This window comes from Ursus americanus, chromosome 24 (genome assembly GCF_024610735.1).
Source record: "Ursus americanus isolate L20-20 chromosome 24, mUrsAme1.1.p, whole genome shotgun sequence".
Classification (NCBI taxonomy): Eukaryota; Metazoa; Chordata; class Mammalia; order Carnivora; family Ursidae; genus Ursus; species Ursus americanus.
In genome coordinates this window covers 29,023,769-29,046,556 of record NC_142150.1, presented here as the reverse complement: position 1 = coordinate 29,046,556, position 22,788 = coordinate 29,023,769, and the positions used below count along the sequence as shown (strand labels likewise).

At 55.5% G+C, this 22,788-nt stretch overlaps 1 protein-coding gene across 3 annotated transcripts in view; it reads right to left on the bottom strand.

The window, feature by feature from the left end:
- Positions 1 to 22,104, bottom strand: part of TSPAN18 (tetraspanin 18) — a 179,828-nt gene extending 157,724 nt beyond the window's left edge. For all 3 annotated transcript variants that reach the window (XM_045808766.2, XM_087854766.1, XM_087854765.1), the window contains exon 1: positions 21,826 to 22,104. The gene's annotated coding sequence lies outside the window, so the exon portion shown is untranslated. The remainder of the gene's footprint in view (positions 1 to 21,825) is intronic.
- Between the last annotated feature and the right edge of the window lie 684 nt (positions 22,105 to 22,788).

Genomic DNA, 22,788 nt, shown 5'->3' with positions numbered 1-22,788 from the left:
CTGGGAGAGAAAATTGCCCCAAAGGTTGTGATTTCATCCGCCTATAGGGCCCTCTCCAGTTTTATATCCAATCAAGCCACCTGGTTCAGTATTATTGCTCCAATGCTTAGATAACTGCCGGTTGTCTAATTCTCCTGAGAGCCGGCTTCACCGTCCTGCCGGCTCCCTCCCTCGGGAGTTAAATCAGTCTTTGACCCATGTTCATTGCAGATTTGGATGAGATCTTACAGGATTTCTAGTTTTTAGAAAATTATACTTTGTGGGCGCCTGGGTGGCGCAGTCGTTAAGCGTCTGCCTTCAGCTCAGGGCGTGATCCCGGCGTTAGGGGATCGAGCCCCACATCAGGCTCCTCCGCTATGAGCCTGCTTCTTCCTCTCCCACTCCCCCTGCTGTGTTCCCTCTCTCGCTGGCTGTCTCTATCTCTGTCAAATAAATAAATAAAATCTTTAAAAAAAAAAAAAAGAAAATTATATTTTGGCAGTAATATGCCCGATCACACACACACTGCACAGGGAAAAAACTGGAAAGACATAGAGCAAGATGTTACCCATGGGTATCTTCTGGTAGTTGGCATAGGTATGCCAGTGAAGTTTCGTAATCAAAAAAAAAGTACTAAACATCATGTTTAAAATGGAGACACACACACTCATTTAAAATGACCCAGTCAACAGCTAATGCAAACTGCTTGCCTATCCCGTCCATCCGTCTACTGGGCATTGCTCTAAGCACTTTATGCGGATTATCTTTCTCAGGCCTCCCCACGACCCTAGGAGAAGGGGACGATAACTACCCCATTCTACAGATGAGATGGAAACTCCAGAAGTTCACCTCAGGTCCCAGGCATAGGCAGTCAGAGCAGGATCTAAACCGCAGGCAGCCTGTTGACCACCCTGCCAGACTTCTGCCTCCCAAGGGGAAAAGGAAGAAATAAGCACATCTGCCTGGCGGCCGGGGTCGGGCCTGGAGAAGACGTGTTCCCACCCACTCCCAGAGCTCACAGCGCGCTGGGAAGCCAGGCGCAGGCCTCGCCAGCCTTGAAGTGAATTCACATGTGTCTCCCCCACACTCGCCGGGGAACCGGTCCTCGCCGCGTTGGGCCTCCCATCACCCCGAAGGGGGCACGATGGGCCCTGGGCAAATGAAAGCCAACCCCTCTCTATCTGCTCTGATAGCATCACCTCTAGCTAAACCAGTTTCTGCACTGGAACAGGCTACGGAACGGGTCCCTCCACCCCTCTCTTCGCCCACGCGGGTCCTACAGAACGGCTTCATTACCTAGATCCTAAAGCGAAGGGAAGCCAGGCTTCAGCCGAGAGAGGGTTCAGAGTGTTGGAAAGGACCTCCAGGAGTCCTACAGGCCATAGACGCTGCCTCTAAGTCACCGCATGACCTTGGGCAAGTCACCACGCCTCCCTGGGCCATGCCGCCTCACCTTAAAAATGGGCAGGGGGACCCATCGAGCTCCGATGCTCCAGGCTGTTTGGCCAGCATCCATCTGGCTTTCGCCTCCGGGGTATTTTATATTCGGGAGGCGTGAAGCCCACACCAGGAACTCATGCCTATTGATTCTCACTAAGGCTCTCCACGTGGCAGGTCACGGCGGCTAAGTCTGCGCGGAAATTAGGTTTTGAGGGAGGAATACCATGTAATCTCTGAAGACCAAATTGGGGGTGGAGGGGACTGCAGAAGGGGGGATGTGGGGAGCGGGGAGAGATGCTTCATTTAAATAGGACTCCTGAGAACCCCTACAGACCACCACATCCGTGGATTCGTGCTGGTCACTCTTTCTTTCTTCATTTATTTGGGTCAAACCCATTTCCCTAGGTTTCCAAACACCTGCCAACTCAGGCAGGGTTATTTGGGTAAATACCGTGTTTCAAAGGCTTCCAAATAAAAAGCCCCATTTTCCTTGATTTAGCAATAAATACCCGTCCAGGCTTTACCTATGGCTTATAAGGAAGGGAGGGGACAGAATAATTCAGAAATGTCAGCTGTTTAGTCAGTGTCAATATTGAAAGACGCGTCTCTAGGTGATTAATTAAGACGTATGGACAAAAGAAACACAGGCGAGCTCTCTTATAAAGACAGAAGATGATCTCGCTAATGAAAATAATTGAGCAGACGTGCCTGCTTCTGATTCCTGGATGCGTTACTGCCCCTTTCGGGGTCTCAGTTTCATTATCTCCCACCTAATGGCCTGTGATTCTCAAAATGGGGTTTCCCAGGGCCTCAGAAGCCATCAAAGTGGAGACAGGAGGTGGGAGGAAGGAGCAGCCCTGTGGCTGCTCCAACGGGCCAGCTGCATTTTGAGTGATCTCTCGGAGGCTCCACGTCGAACTTTCTTTGAGTTCTATGGCTATAAGTAACTTGAATGCCACTAGACTACATCATCCCAGGTCCTTCTCACTTTAGTATCTGTAATGCCCAAGATGGTACCATGGTCAAGAAACCCCAAGGCCTTCCAGAGGCATCATGGCAACCCATGGACATCACTTGGGAATAGATGCCTCCAACTCCGGAACGGGGGACTGTCCATGCCAGGTAACAAGCCCCCGAGCCAAAGGGTCTGCCAAGACAGATCCTAAAGCCACAGTAAGAGCTGGCATGAACAGGGGCCCCGGCATCGTCCCAGGTGCCTCACCCCTCCGTCCTCACAGCAACCTCATGCGATAGGTGTTGATCTTCTCCCCATTGTGCAGACAAGAGAACTTGGGCGTTGGAAAAGTCGGATAACCTTCCTAAGGCCACAAGCTCCTAAGGCAGGATTTAAGCACAGCACCCTGACTCTTCATCACCGTCTGAAAAATCCTGCCCCAGAAAGCCATAGAACACCATGCTGAATGGGGATTTGGGGACCAACTGGTCCCTCGCTTCCATTTTAGAATGGGTGACTGAGGCCCAGAGAGCGTGGGGGACTTGCCCAAGGTACGAGAATGAATTTGCAGGAGAGCAGGATTAAAACTCAGACTCTGTCCTGAAATCTCGTCTTTCCACGCCACCTGGACACCATCAGGCCACTCGGCATAGCAGTTAGCTCAAGCACAGACCACTGTCCAGCTCAAGACCCAGTTCTGCCATCAACACAGCCTGTGACACCTGCCTCATCGCACCCCAGTTTCACCATCCTTAACACGCGAATGACATTTGTGTTTGACCCGCAGGCCTGTGGCAAGGATTCGGCAGGACGGTGTATGCCACGTGGTATATTCTCAGTGAATTCTAGCTCTCTTTGTCCATGGAGGCTGGGGGCAGGGTGACAGGGCGCCACAGAACGAAGTGGATCCTCCTGGTGGGTTCAGTGCAGGAAACATAGGGTCTCTGCCCTGATTCCACCACCCCTCCTCCATTAGCAGTGCCAAACGGACCACTGTCCCCCCATCTCCCCAGTCACCTCTGCCTGGGACATCTGGAGGAAGTAAAAGGAACGAGTCCAAGTGAGATGCCACGACATTATGTCTCCCTTAAGTCAAGAGTGAATCATCCTCTTGAACTTTCTATTTTCTCCTGCCCTGGTCTTAATTCCTAGCTCAAAATAAAACCATGTCTCTTCAGTACCCGGAAAAGGCTCGCGGAGTAATTTCAGGTCAGCACACAGGCTGTGGAACGAGACTGAGTCCACTCGGCGGCGCAGCCAGGGAATTTAAGATGCAGAAGGAACCTTATCTTAGAGCATCGGAGATAACGCAGGAGCAAATGATGATCTAAGCATAAACTGGCAGCCCTGCCTCTGCTGGGAAGCAGGAAACGAAGGCCCAGAGAGGTTGAGTGACTTGGCCCACATCGCACAGCCACGGAACCAGTTGGTCAAAGAGACAGAGCGAGAACCAGGTCTCCTGCCCTCGTGGCTCTGCTAGTGTTCAGGGGTGAGGGGGTGAGGGAGAGCAAGAGAGGGACACAGAGGTGGGTGTGAGAATGAGTGTATGCAGTTGAGAAAGTGGGAGCCTCTGAGGTACAGGGAAAACGTTCAGGCCATCTGAAGTCCCACCTGCCCTTTCACTGGGTGTGAAAAATGAGCGTGAACAAGTATGAGGGTGGATGAGTGAGCAAGGGGGATGCCCGGCGTGGGGGAGGGGAGTGAGTACGAGGAAATGGGCTTGCTGGAGAGAGAGAACAAGAGGGAAAACATTTGGGCCATTTTCAAATTCCCACAGTTGAATAAATCAAAACAGATTGTTCTGAGACAAAGAGGCCGTTTCAAACCACATCCTTTACACCAGAGTCAACCCCAAATGGCCCCCTCGGTGCTTTCTCATGGCCTGAAATAATGGCCCCAATAAGATGCACGACCATAGCCAGGATTCTTGAGTCCCAGGGATGAGCCAGGTATGGTTAACATCCCCTTTCCAGATGGGGCTACTGAAGCCAGGAGAGCGCAGGTCCCGCAGCCCGCACACCTCCCTGCTGTGGGGATCTCTGGGAGGCAGCAGAGACCCCACCAGGAGATGTGCAGGGAAGCACCGCGTCCCAGAGAGCCATGCCCCCCGCCCCGAGGCCAGGAGCAGGGAGTGAAGACAGCACGTCCCGGCGCCCGCTGCCCCACAAGGCAAAACGTGTGCCCGCCTGTCCCGGAGCGCCCAGTGCCAGACTGGCAGCGTTCGCTGTGGTCCGCAGCTCGCCTGCGCACCTGGCTCTGACCACCCAGAGGAAGACACCTGCCCGTCCAAGCGAGCGGGGCACCGGTACACAGGGTGGGCCAGGGAGGAGGGCACTGCCGGGGCCCCAGAGATGGGGTTTCCCATCTCCCACCCCAACATTAGCAAAGGCAATGCGGTGGCCACACCTCGAATTCACCAGCAGCAGCAGGGGGCAGCCCCAGGCGGGCTGGGGGAGGGGGCAGATTCAGGCATCCGTAGCCACCAGGCCAGGGGTGCATTGTCTAACCATGGTCTTGTCCTAATCCCGAAACAGTCCTTGGATGCGGGTGTTACTCTTCCCACTTTACCATTGGGTAAACTGAGGCTCAGAGAGACTAAATAACACCCAAAGTCACCAAGATGGTAAAGTTAGACACAGAATTGTACCCCAGCATGACCAGGACCCCTTTGGTCCTTTCTAACCCACCCATCACTTGCAAAGCTCTTCTCTCTGACGGAGGCTGGGAGTCCCAGAGGGCAGCATTTTCTTATGGGTTCCAAACCAAACCCCAACAAACACCCTGCTCACCTCAGCCCGCTCTTGCTACGTGGGGGCGCAGGCTCTCGAGCGTCCCATTTATCAAGGAAAGCAGAAATCTAGTGTTGTTGGCCACATCTCTCAGTATTTCAATGGGTTAGAATCCACTTTATATCTTCTGTTGAGTTAATAGAATTTTAAAAATTGAAATATAACATTTACACGGAAAAGTACACAGATCTGAAGTGAACAGTGCAGTGACTGTTGGCAAACTAAACGTACCCATGAACGTACCAACCAGAATAAGGGGACAAACAGACCAGCAGCCAGAAGCCCCCATGCTGCTTTCCAGGCACTCCCCAACTCCCACCCAAAGGTTATCACTATTGTGACTTCTAACACCAGAGCTTCCTTTGGCTGACCTTGAACTTCCTATAAATAGACTTGCACTGTGTAGACTCTTCCACATCTGGTGTCTTTCATCCCGCACTGGGATCCTGAGACTCTTCCAAGTTGCTGTCAGCAGCGGGAGCTCCTTCTCCGCTGTGTAATATTCCACCATGGGACTACATCCATTCTACTTCTGTAGACATTTGCTTCGTTTCCAGGTATTGTCTGTCTTGGACGGTGAGGTTAGAAACATTCTTATACATGCCCCTTGGGAAACTGCATGCATACATATGCATTTCTGTTGGATAAGGGTGGAATTGTCGGGTCATAAGGTCAGTGTATACTCACCTTTGGCTACATTTCCCAGTGTGTCAATGTTGGGTGAATTTCACGCAGCTTGGATGTATAGGTCATCGTTTTGCACCTTTGGTCGATGTGCTTTGTCCCTCTTAGCCCCTGGCCAGACCGTCTTCCTTGAGAGCATACTGGCACCTCACAAATTAATGTAATAGTGAAATTCTAATACCCCCCCATACTGATGAGCGAAATGTGGCTGTCCTTTAGTGAGTGCTCCTGTATCGGGATGAAATTACATTGAAGTCACTTGAGCAGGCTCTTTAAAATACACACGCCCAGCGCTGCACGAGTCCAACCGCTCTGCACCAACCTGACTTTCTGAGGATGGGCACACCCAGGAATAATTAGTTTGAAATCCAACTCGATTGAGAACTATCACCTTAGGTCGTATAGCAGCCGAGCCAGTGACAGCAGAGCACCTAGGTTCGACAATTCCTACAGGCTCTATCCAGCAACCCAAGGTTCCCCAAATCTCCCCTGTGTGCTGGCTCTCCACCCTCCACCCATCACAACAGACATCCTGTCCCAGCCCTCTCCTGGACTCGAGCAGGTCCACGCATCAACCAGAGCTGGCATTCGGGAAGAAAATTCTTTGCCACCCAGGGACCACGTCACGATACTCCTGCTATGTATTGGCCCAGGAAACCCTTGCCACTCTAAGTGGTTTAGCCTTCTTACACTCAGGATGGTTATAGAGAAAGAGAAAGGACCAAACCCAAGCCTGGCCTCGTTCTTTGGTTTATTTGAATCTGATCCCCACACCCACGCTGCTAAGCTAGCTGTGAAAATTATTTGTCTCGGCACTGGGGTGTTTTTGCTTGGTTGGTTTTGGGTTTTGCCCTGGGTTTTATAGATGGCAAACAAGCCCAGAAGGGGCTAGTGCCTTGCCCAAGGTCACAGAGCGAGGCTGCACCAACGCTAGAATTTGAACCACCTCCCCATTTCTAACTGGGGGTTCTTTCTCTCTACTCCAGTGGGCCTTTCCCAGCCAATTAGGAACCACCAGAAAAGGCAGACACATGACGGTAATCTCTTTCAGCTCAAACCAATCACATCTGTTTCGCTTCTTCCCGGCTAAGTGGGGAACAGTGGGGACAGCGCCCAGGCTGGCTGTGGGCTGGGAGCTCAGCACACAGACAAGGGCCGCAGCCAAAAGCAGGCCAGGCGAGTCCTCTTGCTGGTCTCTGGGCTTTGAGAAAGAGACTTTCCCCAATGCAGCCGAGATTGGTGATCTGACACAGCCGAGAGCTGCCCTTTTCCGAAGCGACAATGCGCACAACCCCAGGGAGGGGCATCCACGTGGCCGTGTTTCCAGAAGCCCAGGAGGCCCCGGCTGTCTTGCTGCTTTCCGTCTTTATTAACATTTGCACAGAAACTCACAGTGCCTCTCGCTGCACATGAAAACCAAGCAATCTCATTTTCTCCCCTCAACCAGGCCACATGGCTCCTTCTTGTTCCTCCCCCTGCCCTCATGCTAAAACTCAAAAAAAAGGGGGGGGGGTGCTCAAAAATGCCCAAAGTTCCTTAACATCTGCAAATCTGCCTTCTGAGGCCATTTTCAGCAAAATGTACCCAAACCTGGGTCCAGCAGTAATTCCTCCCTCAGGAACAGCTTTGTCTTGACCTTTAGTCTTTCTCTCCTATGGGGCTTTGGGCCTTGGGGGGGGGGCAGTGAGGGGGGAGGTGGCAGAGGAAGGCCCCCTCCCCGCCCCCCCAGTCCATGTCTGGGAAGTGAAGGCGGGCCTCCAGAAAGGGCCTGCGGTGCTGGGGCACTTCCCAGCTCCAGCTCACACCTTTCTTGGAGGTCTAGTTCACTGCTCCCCAAACTCCTGGGGACTGGCTGCTGGCAGCGGGCACGCGGCTGGGGTGAGGCCTCTCCCGTGCTCTGCTCAGCACCGCATGTCCACTCCCTTCCTTCAGCCACCCGCCCCCCTCGCCACTGGGAGCCAGTTTCCAGGGAAGGGAAAGGAAGCATCAGACTCCACCAGCCTAAGGTCACACAAACCAGAAAGTGGCAGGGCCAGAATCCATCCAGGAGGGCTGCATCCCAGGCCCTCAGCTCCGACCACAGCTCCACACGGCTCTTTTCCCATTACGCACTGAACTGGCGGGGACAGGCCTTGACCCAATTCTAGTTCCCTTCATCCCCTCATCCCAAAGGTAGAGTCGTTCGGCCCTTGGTGATGCCCTGAGGCGCAGAATCCACACAAGCATGAAACGTGTGTGCGCATACATGGGTCCACCTGTGTGTGACGTCTGCACACCCACGTCATCGGCTCCTGAATTCTTTGGGTCAGGTGGGGGGAGGGGAGGAGTGCTACTTCTGTTCACAGCCTCCTGCTAATGGACAGGAAGGACAAGAAGACAGATGTAAGCTAAGAAGATGGCCTGCCACTCCCCACAGGAGGGCTCTAAGAACAATGTCTTCTAAGGATGGTCCGCGGACCAAGGCCTAGGTCAGTCCCTGGGAATTGGGCAGCCTCAGGAGAGTCAGGGCCGGATGGCCAGCGCCGGCTAGAAAAGGCCTCAGAGACGGCTGTCAGGAGAGGGGGTGCGCTGGCCGCGGGAGAGGCTGTTTCTTCCCCCCACTCTCTGATGGTAGGGGTACCACACCTGAGTCACCCGTACGAGGGGCTGAGAGTCCTCCAGGTGTGACCGAGAGTTAGCCGAAACCCTGTGTCCCCGGAAGGAGGGACAGAGGGGGTCTGAGCCTGGGGAGGAGCTTGGGAGGGCCCAGCCCTGGCCAGAGAGTTCCTCATGGTGGGTACAGCTCAGGGCTTGAAGGCCCAGAGGGGTTGCACAGCTTCGCGGTGCTGCCGGGGTGGCTGGCTACCTACCCTCAGCCGCCAATCTCCAGAAATAGTCTAGTGCACACACAAGGAAAGAAAGAAGGAAGGAATGCACTCCTCCACCAAGCCACACTGGGAGCCCCATTCCGCATTCCACAGACCTCACAGCAACACTCCCCTTGGGATGGGAAGGGCCAGGCCTTGCAGGACGGTTCAGACAAACCCTCCTGTTTCTCATAGCCTCCTCCACCAACTGGGCCATCTCTGGAATTCCATGATCTCAGCACCTCGGGCTTCCCTTCCATGAAATGGGGATTAAAAATCTCCCCCACCCCCCAGTGGGATTGGCTGGGCATCAAATGGGATCACGTATATGGGTCCGGTGTGTACCTGGAAAAATTCTGCTGTGTTCCTGGAGAGAAAAGGGAAGGGAAGAGGGCCCACGGGCAGGTGGCCCCACACCCAGCGCCAGGTGAGGCCCTTGATCGGGCCTGTGCCGTGACCTTTTTTCCAGATGAGAAAACAGAGGCTCAGTTAGGATAAACAGCTTGCCAATGATCACGCCGCTGCTGAGAGCCGGGATTTGAACTCAGATCTATGGGCCCCAGAAGCCAGAATTCCCACCCACTCACAGACAGCTCCCGTTCAAATGCCACGCACAGGCCACGGCTGCCTTTGGAACTCTTCCTTCCAAAAGAGTGGTTCATTTTAAGCCCGTGCATTTCGACCCAGCAGACGTGCGTGAACTCATGCACGCAACTTTAAATATATTATTAGCATTATTATTGTTTTGCCAAAAAGATGCTGTCGGCGAGCTCTTTTTCTCTGCACACCCATGTACCTCTCCAGTAGGTTTGAGCAGACCTTTGTGAGCGGTTGGGCTACTTAGAAACAAAAATTGCCCATTATTCAAATTCAATTACATAGCAACCACTTTTTAAAAAGAATATTTTTATTTGAGCTCATTGTGTAGCAAAGCATCAGACACTTTCTTTCTTCAAACTACTTTGCAAAGGAAAAATTATCAAATGAAAGGAAGGAAATGTTATGCATATCATCCCAGCTATTGAAAATAATGCTGATGGGTTTTCCTCTTGCGCTCTTAATTTATTTAAACAACACCCCACTTCCATCAACAACCACGCCTTGGCTTCCTGAGTGCTTTTCTCCAGGGGATTGGAGGCTTTTTGGTCATATTCCCCGCTGGAGACTCTGAGAGGAGACTGTCGAGTCAGAGGAAGACCCAGAAGAAAGCAGCACCCACTCCCCAGTACATGGATGAGATGTCAGAAATCCACAGTGGGACAGAGAGCTGGTTTGAGCCAGGACTAGACCCCAGGCTCCGACTCTGGACTCCCAGTCCAGTGCTCTCCCTGTTTCTTCAGTTGGGGGACAGGGGACGACGACATTTCATGGGCGGGGAGGGGGGGCTGGGCTTCAGTCCAGTGCTCCTGGTGCCCCCACTCTACACCCCACCTCATGGCAATACCACATTCCAAGGTCTCCTGGGATGCATCAGGCTCTGAACTCGACTCCTGGTGTCCCCATCTGGTCTCTGCACCAGATAAGGGGGGAGGAGCCCCAGGCAGCTCCCACTTGTGGTCCCAGTTCTAGCCCCTGTGAAGCGGAACCTCCAGCTCCTCCAGCCTGTCGGAGAGCAAGCCGGCAGAGGCTTCAGAGTTCCCTCTGTTTGCCTTGGCTTCTCAGCCCACTTCCCCAGCAAGAAGCCGCTGGAAAAGAAAATGAAACAACAACAAAAAGCCCTTTGATCTGCCTCTGATGGCCTCATCCAACCCTGGGGGAAGGTGGAAATCACCCTTTGTCATGACCTGCTGGCCTCCCTCCCACAGGCCCTACCCGAAGGGCCCAGGGCTCTTCCACACACCGCACCTAGCCTGGGCTCCTGGACCCCGTGAGACGGAAGGGTCACAATGGCATCTGTGGGGACCAAGTGGGGAAGGGCAGGGGCAGGAAGAGGCCAGAGACAGCCAAGCAACTATGGCGGGAGAGAAGATGGCCATTGACCCAGCTGGCCACGCCACAACAGGTGGTCCCCACAGATGGTCCACTTGGTGGGGCATCGGGAAAGGGGTAGGGGAGCGAGAGGACCATTTCGGTTCATCAGTGGGGCATCAGGCAAAAGCATCATGGCTACCCGTGCAGCGGAATAGGGGGCATCCATCACAGAGGGACGCGGGAAGGAGCAGACATGTGAGCTGTGCCCCTCCCATACCCCATGGTCCAGCCTGGAGACTCTCCACAGCTCAGGGAAGAGTGCTGTCCACTCTGCCCCCCCCCCAAACACCCCCTTCTGTCTCTTGGCCTGAAGATAGGCTGGAAGTATCCAGAAGCTGATGTCCTAGGAAAAACCCTCAACCAATGAGGGACAGAAGTTGGTGACCACTCGCTGGGATGACTCCGAGTGTGCTCCCGCAGTCACTGGGAAAGTCCCCGGTTGCCCCCAGCAGTGGGCTACCCAGCACATCTTTTAGTGACTCTCCTCCCCTCCCTGCCCACTCACCTTTCCGGGGCCAACCTCGTATATAAACGATTTGCACACAAGTCTTTGCTCAGGGTCTGCTTTGAGAGTCACCCAGCCAGGACAAGGCAGAAGCGTAAGCGCGAGGACCGAACCAGGGCTGGCTGCAGGGCAGCAGGGACGGAGCGCCCCGGGACATGCGACAAAGGGTGCTGGGTACACACATATGCCCGTTTAGCTAGCGAACAGTTCAAGAGAGGCAGGAAGCTAGTGACCGGGTGGTCTCCGGTCTGGTAGCCTGGGTGAAGACTGAGAGTTAGTTTCCACGGAATATATCTTTGTTCCAGTTGTTATTCTCTTATTATGTTCGGTAAAACATGACTATCTTCAAAGAGCTTCTGAGAGCTCCTGGAAAATCAGAGCAATGAACTCTGGAGAGGGAGAAAACCCTGGGATTGAGAATCCCCCCCTCCCTTCCTGAGACCCTCTCACTTCCTTCCCACTCCATGGTGGCCTTGACCTCTCTCTTAGCCTGGGAGCAGGAGGACAGGTCCCCGTCCAGCACAGGCTCGGCAGCAGTCGCAGAACAAGGGATTCAAGGGCCGGAAGGACACAAAGGGCCAAGTGAGAGCACTGAGACCCCTGGATCCTGATTTCCTCCCCGCTCTGGCTGTTGAGACACAGGCTGGCTCCAGTAGCCAAGACCCAGGTGTTGCGCAGAGGAGCGCAGCCAGGAAACAGACCTTCTAATGCTTGAGAGTGGGCTGGCGGCTCAGACCACCTGGCTTTGCATTTCAACACCTCTGCTTCCCAGCTGTGTGGCCTAAGGCCAGAGACTAAACCTCTCTGTGCCCCAGTTTCCTTGGCCATAAAATGGGGACAATCCTAATACAGAATTAGAAGGTGTTATGGGCTAAACTCTGTTCCCCCCAAATTCATGGGTTGAAGCCCTAACCCCCGGTACCTCAAAATGTGATTGTATTTGAAGACAGGGTCTTTAAAATGGTAATGCAGTCACCAGGAGACTGTTGGGGTGGGTCCTAATCCAATCTGAGTAGAGCCCTTACCAGAAGAGCTCTGGACACCCGGGAGACGGTGGGGAGGCACAGGAGCAGAGGAAAGGCCACGCGAGGACACGGGAAGGCAGCCACAGGCAAGCCAAGGAGAGAGACCTCAGAACTCATCAAACTAGCTGACACCTTGGTCATGAACTTCTAGCCTCCCCAACTCAGAAAATAAATTTGACATGAATCAATTGATTTAAACCTCACAACAACTCAATACATTCGGTGTTATTTTTAGTCCCATTTTATGGGTACGAAGATGAGGCACAGAGGGGCTGAGGAATTTGCCCCAGACCGCGGAGTCAGGAAGGGGTAGAGCCGGGACCGTAAACCGTCATTCTATTCGATGACATCAGACCTGTGAGCGCCTGGCACACTGCAAGCGATCCATACATGTCAGCTGTGCTCATCACCCACAACAACCTGAAAAAGACCGGCCTGCGGAGGAGAAAATGAAGACAGGAGCCTCGTGAGCACCTGCCAGCTACCCAGGCCTGTGCCTGCGGTCTGGGATGCAGCATTGAGCAATGGCGGGGGGGGGGGGGGGTCGTCCCTGCCCTCTGGGCTTGGACTATGGGGGGGCAGATATTAAAGAATCACGCAGGCAAGTCAACAATGGCCCAATCCGAGCCAACAGGAAGAGAAGTTGGCCCATGCAGGAGTCAAGGAGGGCTTTCTGGAGGAGGTGATGCAGGGGCTGGGTTCCAAAGGATGAGGAGGAGTCTCGTAGCTAAGAAGGGAGGAAAAGGCATTGCAGGGAGGGGGTAGTGCATGCAGAGGGGCCCTGTTGCAAGTGGGGGCCACAGAAGGAAGCAAGGTGGCAGGTGGGCTGGAGCAGAGAGGCAGGCTTGGGATGGAAGGGGGCAGGGGCTGTGGGAAAGCCTTTGAACACAATTGAGAATCCACTGAAGGGTCACAAGCAAGGTGGCTAACACGATCACATCGGACAACAGATGTTTTTCCTAACAAAGTGTGGAAGTCGAGCTTCCGTAAATTGAGTTTTATTTTTAAGGCAGTTGGGAGCAATGGGAATCCGAGAGCTGATTTGTCTGGAAATTGAATGAGGGCCCCCGATCCAGCTGGCATTTTCATAGATCCAGGCTGCCTTGAGTGAGGTGCACCTGTTAGGTAAAAATCCTGGAGGAGGGCAGACCAGGCTGTGCATGTGAACCCTCAACCGCATCAGCTGAACCCCCAAACCCTCTGGTGCTCCTATGGGATGGGCTATGGAGCCGAGAGCTGTCTGCTCATGCACCCTAGGACCCCTCCTCAAGCAGAGGGGCTCGGACATGGCCCCTGGGGAGAAGAGCCCAGCTTGCAAAAGTTACAGTGACTTCTGGCGCGAAACAGAGCCCAGGCGAGATGGCAAGCAGGGACAATTCATCTCAACTGGCTGTTCCTAACACAGGAGAACGCAGAAAAGACAGACGACTCCAGAAAGGTGGGCTAGAAGAACATAGCTGGCGCCATTCATTCAGTCATTTCAAATCGTTATTGAAACTGGTTACAATTCACATACGTCCTTGTTCCTTGAATCCAGACCGGACACCCTGCCTGTCCGGACAGCAGCATCCGGCAGGTGCTTAGTTGTGGACCAAATGTGCTTTAATGCAAACATTTACCTCCTCTCTGCTCCTCGCTGGGCTAGGAAGTGGCTATAAATCCCCACCTTATTGTTCAGAAAATTGAAATATACCAAGAACGATTTCCCAATTACTTGCCAGTGGTATAGTTGTAGGAACCTGGGCCAATTCTTTGACGTCTTGGGTGTAAAGTGGGGCAATCCTAGTACCCACTTATTATGGGCTGGATGGTGTACCCCAAAAAAGATACCAGGAAGTCCTAACTCCTGGTACCTGTAAATGTGTCCCTATTTGGAAATAGGGTCCAGATGTAATCAAGTTAGGATGAGGTCCTTAGGCCCTAATCCAGTAGGACACCAGTGTCCTCATAAGGAGAGCAAAGACGATGCGGGGGAACACCATGTGATGACAGGAGGAGACACTGGGTCCTGTCCATGAGCCAAGGGACACCAAGGATGGCCGACAGTCGCTAGAAGCTAAGGGGGAACAAGAAAGGACCCCCTCCTTGAGCCCTGCCAATACCTTAATTGGGGGGTTTTAGCCTGCAGAACGGGAAGAGAAGAAATGTCTGTTGCTTCCAGCTCCCATCTGTGGTCCCTTGTCACGGCAGCCCTAGGAAACCAGCCACCTCTTAGGGCTCTCGAGCTGCTCCAGAGCCCTACTCCAAGTGTTCCAGGTGGCAGAGGCTGCCGAAGCGAGGTCTGGGGGCAGGAGTGAATGAGATGTGTTTGACGGACCCCGCGATGCCCAAGTCCCGGGCCTCAGTGGCCTGCGTGCCCGCCAGGGCCTCGCAGAGAAGCAGGAGTCAGCTTGCCTCCCGAGCATCTTGGTGGCAGCTTTGGCCGAAGGCCACTGTCCTCAGCCCCAGGTGCAAGTGTCCACTATACCTGGGAAGCCCCCCCTCAAAATCCTGTCTTGAGGAACCACTCTCTTCCTAACCAAAGACCCTTCCATTCTGGTGTCCAGCCCACCAGCTATTCCTTTAGGGGGACAGTTAATCCCCATTATTCTGCAGGTGTTTATGTTTTGGCTGGAGAAGCGCTTCATTCCCCTCCGGGCTAAAACCCACAGCAGAGGGGCTCCCGGGCCTGCTTTGCTGGAGGGGGCCTGAAATGTCAGGCACCAGGTGGCAGCAGCGGGGGAGGGGGGCGCCGCTCCCCCAGGAGGCTGAGGCACACTGCCAGAGGGAGCAGTCCTGCCAGGGAGAGCACTGCCATCGGGCCCAGCAGGAAAGGCAGCAACACGGGAGGGGGTGCTCAGCCACGCCCTGGGCCCCGCAGCCACGTGGTAATTAGACTCCAAAAGACAGGCCCAAATCCCAGGGCCATAGCTTCAGATTCTTCTCCCACTTCCCATGGAAGTCGTGTTAGTTCCACGGGAGAGCAGAGGGGAGGCCACAGGAGGGTGGGAGTGGGGGAGCCCAGCACCTCCACATCCCAGAGGCGGGAGTTCCAGGCCCCTGTGCTGGGCCGGCTCCTAGCCTCTCCTCAGGGTCTCATCCTTTGCAAAGACATCTCGTCCTTCTGACTCGAATGGCAGACGAGAGATACGCAAACGTGCTGACCCCTACTACGAGCCAGGGCCTGATTAGCCTTATGGCTTCCCACATACTCGCCATTTTGTAGACAAGAAAACTGAGGCTCAGAAAAATGAATGAGCACTAAGTGGAAGGGTCAGGATTCAAACTTGGGCCTGACCATCTTCCTGCCGGCAGAAAATCAGGCCTGGAGGCCCTCTCTCGCTCCCTGCCCAATCCCACAGGAGCGAAAGGGCCAGCACAGAGCCGCACAGGTGGGACAGGAACCACAGGTAACCCTGTATGTCATGGGCTGAGGGAGGGGGGCGCTCCAATGCTTAAGAGCTTCCAAGCGACTCCCAAAGCAGGGTGTGGGGGGGACCAAGTGCCTACAGCTTTGATTGCGAATACCTACAACTATGGTTTTTTCTCACCTCATGCCCCTACCCTCTCCCTCAGCATCCAGATAGTTCCTGCAGTCTCCCCTCCACGCCGTTAGCATATGGGAGGAGGGGATATCACAGGTAGGTTCTGGAAGATCCTTCCTTCTGGAAGAAGTTTGCAAGGCAGTAAATTTCAGTAAGCCAAAGGAGGCCATGGGAGCGCCGGACCGAATGCAGGTCGAGGGCCCAGGCTTAGGGTCCTTGCCGTGTACTCGCATGCAAGCCCCTTGGCCCCTCTGCATGCTACCTCCCTCCAGGGTATTATGGGCACTAGACGATCTGCCCTGTGATCACGACCATGTACGCAGTCCGAGCTCTATAAAGAGCAACGCATACCGGGGATCCTTAGCGAATGGAAGCATCCATGTTTGAAGGACTGACTACATACGAGGTCTATGCTAGAAGCTTTAAATGCATCGTCTCAATTAATCCTCAAAGTACTCCCCTTGGGAAATGTAAATGCAGTTAGTGCTCAGCAAATATTCCTGCCCTTCCTGGCAGTCCCAGCCTCCCTTGCAGCTGGCTGGGGGCCACGTGACAGTTCTGACCAATGCACTGGAGCTGGAGTGATGTGGGTCACCTTCCGGCTCTGTCAGAGTGCCTTTCCCACCTCTCTCTGCCCCTCGGCAGTAACCAGGGATGCCACATGTTCCAGAAGGTGCCGCTACCATGACGGCGGGGTCACCATCTGCCTGGGTCCCTGAGTATCCATGTGGAGCAGACACCCACACTAGACAAGTCATGGGAGCGGGAATTACACCCGCGGGGTTAAGCCACCGAGAGTCTGGAGTCCGAGAGTCCGGAGTCCTTGGCAGTGGCAGCCGATACTAAACTGAATGGTGTCACTGCTGCACCGGGGCTCTTCTCCTGCTTTGCACAGGTGAGCAAACCAAGGCCATAAGGCCAGTCAGTGGCAGAAACAGGATTCAAAGGCACATCTGTGACTCCAACACGCTCCTCGTCCAGCAACAACCTGCTGTTGCCCCGTAAGCTCGTTGCCCTCCAGGAAGCAGCTTGGGCCCCCAAAGCTCCTCCCCCTCAGGGACCGCAGGATGGCTGAGAAATCGAGGCAGGAGAAAAGAGGGACTCTCATAAGGCACAGAGCCCGGGAGCCGAGCAAAAACAGGCAGGAGAGGTCCTGACGGAATCTCAAAGCCATCGTTCGTGGGGCTTGGGGGCTCACGGGAGGGTCTGACGGATACGATACACGAGGAGGAAGTATCCCACGGTGGTTTAGGGCCCTGGATGCGCAAACAGATCGACCTAGGTTCCAAGCCCAGCACCACCGCTTTCTCACTTGATTTTTTCGGAGCCCTAACTTTAACATCTGTAAAATGGGGCCGAGATCTGCACCAGCCTCACGGGTGCAGATGGGATGAAGTGTTGTCTAGCTCCTGCCCCGACGGCAAGCACACCCACACGTGAGCCACCGCGAAGATCGTCCCTGGGGTGGCTCAGAGCACCAGCCTTGCCAGAGGGGGTGAGGCCCAGGGGCAGCGGGAGGAGGCTGCCCCACCAGGGTGGCCGATAAAGCCCAGAGCGTACCCGTGGCCCGGCCTGTGTGTCCACAGCACGCCAAGGGGCAGAAGACCAAGAGGGAAGCGGGGCCGGCCAGACATAATGCAACAGAGCAGAGAAGCCAGATTATTTGTTTTAAAGTCGCAAGTATCTTCTAGCAAGATGGCCTTTTATTTGGGTGAATCTGGGAGTTGTTTATCAGCTTAAACTCATTATCTGCACATATGGTCTTCATACTATGGTTCAGGGCGGGAAACAAAGGATGGAAGGGAGAGGATGGGCAAACACAGCGGAGGAAATATCATCCCTCAAGTGCCAGAAACTGGGATCTTTTCAGTGACGTCACACTGGGCTTCCTGCCATGGGGATGGGGCTATCATGAGAATACACACAAGGTTTGAACTCGGGCGTCCCTCAGTGAGGGAGGGAAAGGAAGAAAAAGAAAAAAGTAATTTATTTTATTCACTTATGTCTTCCATTCTCAAAGCAGACTCTTCCCTGCACGTGCGCGCGCACACACACACGCACACACGCACGCCAAGCCCCAGTATATCAGAGCTGGAAAGCAGCAAAATTGACCCCTCCCATTTCACAGAATGACGGCGATGATAGCGAACATTCGCGGAGTATCTGCACATGCAGGGCACGGTCCAAAGTGTTCCACATGTTCTAACTCATTGACTATCCGCAATCATCTGATGAGGTGTGATGAGTCCAATTTTGCAAATCAGGAAACCGAGACACCAGAGGTTGGCTGGCCGAACATCACACAGCTCATCAGTAGGAGAAAGCCAACATTCAAACCCGGGCAGCCTCACCACCACACCACGTTGCTGCTAAAGAAAGAGCAAAACAGGCTCAGAGAGGGGCAGTGACTCACTGAGGTCACACAGCTCCCTCTGCAAGAGAATCTGGGCTTAAACACAAGTCTCCTTACTCAGGGTTTGGGGACCTTCCCACACCACCCTGTTGCCTCTCAGTCCATACACACACGCACAGGACCAGGGAACGTGCTTTTGCTCATCTCCGAGGTGTTCGATTCATTCATTAAAGCAGCAGTCTTGGGTGAAGACAACGGACAAGGGTTGGACCTTAAGATAATCAGGGCTAACATGAAAGACCTACTTTGCCATCTGCAAACACTGGGGCTCATCATCTCACCCTCTCTTTTTAAAAAGAGTTTCATTCTCTGCGCACACCCCATCCCCCGCCCCCACCCCCCGCCGCAGGATCGAAGTGTTGATTCGGGTCCAAGGTGGCAGCCCGCGCAGCAGGAGCCCAGGCTGGCAGGTTTCCTCCATGGCATCAGGTTGCAGAACTACCGATCGACTGATCATCTGCTCCGGGGGACCGAAGTGCTGGTTTCCAAGGCCCCCTCCCTTTGCCGTGTACCAGCTAAGCACGAACAAATGTTCCTGATTTTCCTTCTCTCGACTGATGAAATAGGCCAGAAGAGCAGCCCTCTGGAAAGAGGGGTCCCTAAAAGGGGCGGCCCGGCCACCAACATGTGCTCTCCTCAGGGAAGGGGAGTGAGGGCTAGACAAGCATCTGGAGAAAGGCCCCGGGTGAGCTTGCAGACAGACTTGGGGCTCCCGGCAGGCACTGGTCACCGACGGTACCTTCTCCGTCCGAAACAGCAGTCGGATGGGGGATGGAAAACTGGCTCATTTTGTTGCGCAGGGGTGGGGCGGGATGGGGCAAGACAGTAGAAGAGGTGCCCTCCACTGGACTCGAGGCAGAGCAAGAGCAGCCTACTGCCCTGAGAGGCTATACGGTCCTGCCTTGAAGCTGCAAGCCCACCCGGATCTCCTGGGCCGACGTCCAGTTTACAGACTGGGGAAGCAGGTTCAAGACCGAAAGTGACTCACCCAAAGCGGCACTGATGATCCAGGAAAGGAAGATTTCAACGCAGCCCCCACCGAGCCCCCAAACCTTTCTGTTTCCTCCCCTCCTATCCCCTCCCACAAATCCCTGCCTGAATTCCTTGCCTAGACACCTCTTCCCCCCCGTCCCGCCCAGCACCCTGTGTTCCAGCCCACCCCCACGCCGCTGAGACCTCATCCAGCAACTCAGCAGCTCTTTCCAGGCTGCCGTGGAATGTTTTCAAGGAGGAGGGAATACTTCCTAGATGACCCGAAGTATCCCAACTCCAACTCCAGACGAACTTCTGCTTCTAGAAAATGCCCCAGGGACTGCCATTTCAGCCTAGGTTTGGGTAAAGATGTCCCGAGGGCCAGCACTGGGACGGATTTAGGGACCGAGAGATAAGGAGACTGAATTTCCAAGACTTGAAATTTTGCTGAATCAGAGATCTTGGAGTTTACACCAGGTTCACATGTGATATGCTGCCCCAATGCAAACCCCAGCAGCCCTGGGGGTCTCAGTTCCCTCTTCTCCTTAGGGCAGGTGGGGTGGGTCGTGGGTGGGAGTACAGAAAGAAGAGGGGTACAACACAGGAGCTGCCGGCCCTCAGGGGCCCCGTGCTCACACCCAGGTTCCAGGGCAGGGCTGTGCCGGGCAGGCTTGCTTCCGCAGAAAAACAAGAGCCACTAAAAACAAAACACAACCCAAAATTCCTTTTGTTTTCGGGTCCCGTGGAATGTCTTGAAGACATATCCAGAGACATCCATCGGGCCTCTCCACCCTTTCCTCTGTCTCCTCCCCCCACCGCTTCTGTTCAAAATAAAAATCATGCCGCTCTTTCTTTGCGACACCTCTGTCCTACAGCATCTCGGTAACATCCAGCAAACACGCGGGGGGCTGTATAGAATCTCCACTAACCCTCTTTCAGGGACTGCTCCCATTTCCACTACCTTTGCAGGGGACCCTGGGGACACCCAAGGGGGAGGGGCTGTCCAGTGAGCACACATTGCTAGCCAAGACACACATGAAAACTTCCCACGGCCACTATGAGGCCACCGCCCAGTCTTTGATTTGCTCATGTGGCCTCTCTTGGGGTGCAGGGAGGAGGGAGGGAATTAAAGAGAAAGACAAGGCACCAGTCCCTTTAGTCTGCGTTCAACATCGAACGTCCCGTACAGGACAAAGCTGGTGCTTTCAGAGACGCCAGCAGCACTCCTGCTTCCCAAGGCCTCCGCATAGACACACAGACTCCACGCACGCAGGCCCTAAGGTCAGAAAATGGGACACATTGCAGGTGTCCACCAACAGCCGTGAAATGACCAGATAAAGTGGCCTGTAGACCCAGACCCAGGAGCAGAGGGACTCTTGTCCCCGTCTGAGAAGTCCACCACTTCAGCCTGGACTGCTGAAATCCTTAAGGGGCCCTCATGACCCGGGTCCTGTGCCTGCCAGCTTACTTGTGCCCAGAGAGAGGATGGAGAAGAGGGGTACCCCAAGGCCGTCATCCAGCCCACACCAGGTAGGCATGTGGCCACATCCAGAAAACAAAGGTACAACTTTTACAAGAAGGATGCATTCAGCAATTTGGGCTGCAGAACCCAAAGAAACGTCGGCAAGTCGAGCCTCGCATCCCCTATCTCTACACCAATTCGCTGTTAGTGTAAAGTTTCTCTTGTTTTCCTGGGGCTGAATTTTTTTTATTCCCCCATACACCTTGCCTGCTCCCCAAGAAAAACCACCAAGCTTTCCAGCACACGGTGCCACCCAGCATCACACTCGGACCTCTCCCCCGCCGTCGGACGGGGGCTGGGGGTGCTCCTCCGCGCGGACCCCCGCGCGTGTTGGAGGGTCTGTGGTTGTAGGTCCTGGATTTCGGAGCATTTGTCTCACAGGAATCAGGACTCGCCTTCCTGCGGGTGAAAGGGCCAGGGAAGGGCTCCCCCTGGCGGGGGCCAACACACCTCAATCTAGCCGGGATCCAAAGCTGGCGCGAGCCCACCCGAGCCAAACAACCCTCCCAGAGGACTCCTATCATACCCCCTAAATCTGGACGTGTCAGAGAGGCTCGGACCCACCGAGCACCCACCGAGTCTCCGCTTCGCTTCCCCAAACCGCGCACACCACGTCCGGGATCAGGGGGACCCGGGAGGAAAGCGTGGCGCCCCTGCCCCGCCCGCCCCGCCCGGCTGCTGGGACCCCAAAGGCGGTTCGCCCTCGGTGCCCTGGCTGGGCCCAACAATCCTCCGGGCCTGGATCCTCGCTCCTAATCCCTAGTCTGTACCTGACCTCCTACAGAGTGGCGTGGCGCGCACCCCCGCTCTCGGGGTGCAGCCCCCAATGAGACCCCAACCTTGTTCACCACACCTGCTAACCCCCGCCATCCTCCCGACGCCCCCCACTCACCCACCCAGAGCGCCCAGCGCCGACTGGGACTGCACCTGTCCGGGGGGAAGCCTCTAGCCCGCGGATTCGGGGCAGGGATCCCGGGAGGGGATCGGGGCGAACACGTCTCCCCTGTCCCCTCCCCAGACGAGTTTAAGTAGAACTTGGTTTCTGGGCTTCCCCCGGACCGTTCTGGGATCCCTCCCCCATTCCTTCTCCACCCCCAACCGTGCCCAACAGTCACCGGGGGGAGCGCGCCTGGGGTCTCCAAGTCCCCGGGGGCGCAGCAGCGGGACGCACGGAGGGCGCGGAGGTGCGGAGCCCCCTACCTTCCAGCAGCAGCAGCCGGACCCTGCGCCAACTCCCGCCGGCGGCCGCGGGGGAAACTTTCCCCGGGCAGAGAGGCGCGCTCGCAACTTGCTCGGCGCCGGCTGCCTTCCTGGCGGTGGCGGCGGCGGCAGCGTGTCCGGGGACCGGCTGGAGCGAGGGGGCGGCGGCGCTGGCTCGGGGCTCAGGGCTCGGGGCGGGGGCCGGGGCTCGGGCAGCCTCGCGCGGCTCCTCTGTGGATCGCTCGGCGCTGCGTCCGCCCCGCAGCCTGGAGCCCCCGAGACGCCGGCGGCAGCTGCAGCCGCCCGCCCGCCCGCCGGCCCCACCTCCCAGCCACCGCTCCGTCCCTCCCTCTCCCCCGCGCTCCCTCCCCTTCCCAAACCTCCTCCCCGCCAGTCTCCAGTCGCCGCCGCCACCGCTGCCGCTGCCGTGGCGGCCGCCGAGAAGGCACGTCTCCTCCGGCGGGCTGCCCCTCGCCGCCTCCCTGCCTCGGTCCCCGCCTGCGGTGCGGCATCCGGGCCTAGCTCCGGGGCCCTGGGGCCACCGTCTGCCCCGCTCCGGTCCTTCACGCCCTGCCCGCCTTCCCGCTCTGCTCCCTCGCTTCGTCTGAATTCGGGAGATCCGTTGGGGAAGTGGGGAGAGTGGCATGCCACCCCCGGAATATTTATTCCGGGGAAACTTTCACGCTGGCCCCCATAACCGAGTGCAGGGTTCAAGGGGGATGACCGTCCATCCGGACCTCACTGCTTCTCCTGGGCTTCCTGCTGCCCTGGGAGTACCTGTTGAAAGCCGGAGGGATTCACCCCGCCCAGGGCTGCTTTGGCCGGCTGCTGATAATAGAGGCCGCAGGCGGGGGGCGTGGGTGGAGGAGGGGGCGGGGCTGACCCCAGACCAGATGCAAATTACTTGATTGCAAGAGGCCAGCGCTAGGTCCCCAAGCTCAGGACTTATCTTTTCATCTTTAT